Source organism: Procambarus clarkii, chromosome 41 (assembly GCF_040958095.1).
Source record: "Procambarus clarkii isolate CNS0578487 chromosome 41, FALCON_Pclarkii_2.0, whole genome shotgun sequence".
NCBI classification, from domain to species: domain Eukaryota; kingdom Metazoa; phylum Arthropoda; class Malacostraca; order Decapoda; family Cambaridae; genus Procambarus; species Procambarus clarkii.
In genome coordinates this window covers 27,321,097-27,326,096 of record NC_091190.1, presented here as the reverse complement: position 1 = coordinate 27,326,096, position 5,000 = coordinate 27,321,097, and positions in this window count along the sequence as shown.

Below are 5,000 nucleotides of genomic sequence, written 5' to 3'. Positions count from 1 at the left end.
CTATGGCCACACTAACAACTATGGCCACACCAGCAGCTATGGCCACACTAACAACTATGGCCACACCAGCAGCTATGGCCACACTAACAACTATGACCACACCAGCAGCTATGGCCACACTAACAACTATGGCCATACCAGCAACTATGGCCACACTAACAACTATGGCCACACCAGCAGCTATGGCCACACTAACAACTATGGCCACACCAGCAGCTATGGCCACACTAACAACTATGGCCACACTAACAACTATGGCCACACTAACAACCATGGCCACACTAACAACTATGGCCACACCAACAACTATGGCCACACTAACAACCATGGCCACACTAACAACTATGGCCACACTAACAACTATGGCCACACTAACAACCATGGCCACACTAACAACTATGGCCACACTAACAACTATGGCCACACTAACAACCATGGCCACACTAACAACTATGGCCACACTAACAACTATGGCCACACTAACAACTATGGCCACACTAACAACTATGGCCACACTAACAACCAAGGCCACACTAATAACTATGGCCACACTAACAACTATGGCCACACTAACAACTATGGCCACACTAACAACCATGGCCACACTAACAACCATGGCCACACTAACCATGGCCACACTAACAACTATTGCCACACTAACAACTATGGCCACACTAACAACTATGGCCACACTAACAACTATGGCCACACTAACAACTATGGCCACACTAACAACCATGGCCACACCAGCAACTATGGCCACACTAACAACCATGGCCACACTAACAACTATGGCCACACTAACAACTATGGCCACACCAACAATTATGGCCACACTAACAACTATGGCCACACTAACAACTATGGCCACACTAACAACTATGGCCACACCAACTATGGCCACACCAACAACTATGGCCACACTAACCATGGCCACACCAACAACTATGGCCACACCAACAACTATGGCCACACCACCAACCATGGCCACACCAACAACTATGCCCACACCGACAACCATGGCCACACCAACAACTATGGCCACACCAACAACCATGGCCACACCAACAACCATGGCCACACCAACAACTATGGCCACACCACCAACCATACCCACACCACCAACCATACCCACACCACCAATCATACCCCACACCACCAATCATACCCCACACCACCAACCATACCCACGCCACCAACCATACCCACACCACCAACCATACCCACACCACCAACCATACCCATACCACCAACCATACCCACACCACCAACCATACCCACAACCACCAACCATACCCACACCACCAACCATACCCACAACCACCAACCATACCCACAACCACCAACCATACCCATACCACCAACCATACCCACACCAACCATACCCACAACCACCAACCATACCCACAACCACCAACCATACCCACAACCACCAACCATACCCACAACCACCAACCATACCCACAACCACCAACCATACCCACAACCAACAACCATACCCACAACCACCAACCATACCCACACTACCAACCATAGCGGTACGCAGCGCTCTGCACGCGCGTGCGTCGATGAACAACCCTCATTAAGACGCAAACCGCTCCTCCAGAAATACGGACGCAACATACCCAAGTCGTATACCCATATTGCATATTCAGAGCATACACCTACAGCATACACACCAACACGTGACGCATACAGAGAGTGGTAATACAACTTACACGTGACGAGCAGACTTTTCCGCCCAAAATGACCCATCAGATCACAGTACAGGAATATACAGGAATGATATTGACAAGACCACACACTAGAAGTAGAAGGGACGACGACGTTTCGGTCCGTCCTGGACCATTCTCAAGTCGATTGTGTCGACACAATCGACTTGAGAATGTGGTCCAGGACGGACCGAAACGTCGTCGTCCCTTCACCTTCTAGTATGTGGTCTTGTCAACATACTTCAGCCACGTTATTGTGACTCATAGCCTGCATACAGGAATGATTATCTGATCGTGATTTAAATTTCAATTTCTCAAAGCGGGTTAATTTGTAATCTGATATTAGGCGCTCCGGGGCAGGCAAGCCATGAAAGCCTGGGCGGGGTACACGGGCACATGTGTCAACATGTATCACCTGTAACTATGTATCACGTGTCAGTATGCATTATGGAGCACGTATCGGGGTGTGTCGTGTCATCATGTATCGCATGCTTCAGTAGTATGTGGCACGTGAATCAGTATGTATCAAGCGTGTCAGTATGTGTGTCTCATTTGTATGTGTCATGTGTTTATATGGAGTATGTCTGCAGTGGGTTCTGGACGTCTGTCTGCTCCCAAAGCCCGACTCGTGGGGCCCGGCCTTCCACAATCTTCCACGTGTATATTATATGGTATCTCTCTAGTCTCATTTCTATAGAATAATACATTTGGAGAGCTTTGAGACGGTCCCAATAGTTTAGTTGTGTGTTGTGTGTGTGTGTGTGTGTGTGTGTGTGTGTGTGTGTGTGTGTGTGTGTGTGTGTGTGTGTGTGTGTGTGTGTGTACTCACCTAGTTGTGTTTGCGGGGGTTGAGCTCTGGCTCTTTGGTCCCGAGTTGTGTGTGGTTGTCCACTCAGCCATCAGGCCCCTACACACACACACACACACACACACACACACACACACACACACACACACACACACACACACACACACACACACACACAACACACACACGCACGCACGCTGAGAATCCCCATGGCAGCTACTGCCATACTAACGAACTGATGGAAAATGTACATCATCGCAATCTCTAAAGAATATTATATAAGAGGGCGCGTGTGTGGTTACGTGTGAAGGGAGAGAGAGAGATGTGGTACTCCCCAGCGACTGGCACCTACAGGAGACCATGGGGGCTTGAGCACTATAGTGTTACTTGAGATCAACTCTGCGTCTTGGGTAGAAACTGGAGGAGGGTGTTCGTCTTAGTGGGCTCCTTGTGTTCCATGCATGATGCTAAGCAACGTTCTGGGTGATGGTTGGGAACTCTACTTCGTTACCAAAACAAGTAGGTTTGTGGGGGGGATGATAGTGAATCACGACTCTTATGGACAGTGAGTTACGACCTCTGGGGGTAGAGCGAATCCCCACCCCAGAGAAAAATGAGTAACGACCTAGGGGGAGGACAGTGAATCACGGCCCAATTCTGAATAACGTTTTACTCAACACAAATATTCTCTACACTAAAAATGCTCGCCATAAGTGTGCGTGTAGAAGGAGGGAGTCTTACTCTTCCCTGGACCAAACACCGTCCCAACTGATGTATAAACAAAACCAAATACAATAGAAGCCAGGAGAGCGTTTACTAATCCTAAGTTCAAAGTAAACAAGTGCCTGAAAGAGGCACTTAAGTGGTTGAGTGTTTGGTCAAAAGATGGTTCTCACTGGAGGCCATGTTGGCACCATCTTGAAAAACTAATGGTTCTCTATTTCCCCCCCCCCTACTCATAGGAGACAAGCAGATGGCTTCTTATCAAATACCTTCCCAGGTGATGAATCTGTGGAGGGGGAGTAATGGGTAACAGTAACAGGGTTGAGGGGGGGGGGGTGAGGGGAAGGGGGGGGGGGTGGTGGCGGGGTTGGAGTTTGTTAAGTGTTTTAAGTTTTGCCTCGAGGGGCGAGTTTGTTGGGCAGCGGCACTCATCCTGTGAGTGGCCACACCGCCATAGCAGCATGTACAACACTGGTGGTGGTGGGGGGGGGGGTTGTGATGGTGGTGGTGGTGGGGTGTAGTAGCACTTACCTGACGCTAACTCCAGAGAAGTGAGCTCTAGCTCTTCATGTCCCGCCTACTATAGCCTATAGCCGTCTTGTATCTGTTGCACCATAATTAAACCATACCGTCGTTTGAATCCTTTGTCGAATTCTGGCCTTAAAGTTGTAGCTAGAGGTGGCTTCCACAACTGCTCCTTTAAGTGCATTCTCCTTGTTCACCTCCCGGAAAGGGTACGGGGTATTTCTTGACATTTCTCAGACTCACTTGCGTTACCAGCTTCCATCAATGACGTCCTACTGTCTCCCAACTTAAAGAGGCTCTCCTTGTACACCTTGTCTATTTCCCTCAGAACCTTGCATGTTGTGATCATGTCCCCCTCCCTTTCTTCTCTCTATGGTTGTGAGATTCAGTTCCCATAACCTAGCTATGTTCTTGAACCCTCTTAACTGTGGCACTAACCTGTTGCAAATCTCTGTACTTCTGCAATTTGGCGTTTGTGTCACAAGGAGCGGATTCCAGGCAACTGCTGCATTATTCAGTATTGGTCTACTGTAGGTTGTGGAGTGTGTCTTGCAAGAGTCCTGATTTAGGTTTTTAAAGGAAGTTGTAATGTGGGGGGGGCACACTTGGTCAATCTTAAGCCTTGTTTGTTTGCCTACAGTATTAATGTCAGAATTATATCCATTCACAAATGTTTTTCTCTTTCAGATACATGTGATTATACTCCCTTATGGTGTTGACCAGACCACACACTAGAAGGTGAAGGGACGACGACGTTTCGGTCTGTCCTGGACCATTCTCAAGTCGATTGTCGACTTGAGCCATCCCTCATGGTGTATATACGTCCTAGTCTCATTTCTCACTTTCACTTCTTTATTATCTGGTTGTGGCTGAACTCTGGCAACCATTCGTGTACTCACTCCCGGAGACTGTCAAGGGCATCCTGTTACTGTCTGCTGCAGTCGTCCTCCGTGCTTACCGTCCTCATCCTTCGCTTTGTATTCACTAGAACACTATATTGTTGATAAGAATTTGGGATGGGACGGGGGGAAGGAATGGTGACCAACCACTTACTTGGACGGTCGGAGATTGAACGCCAGCCTGCATGAAGCGAGACCGACGCTCTACCGTCCAGCCCAAGTCAAACCGGTAAAAGATTTTCGACCTCCTGGCCTATTGTACCACCGACTGTGTAACTATTCCATTGAATCTGCTGTACTGGACATCCTAACAATTTATCCAAAATTTGCTTG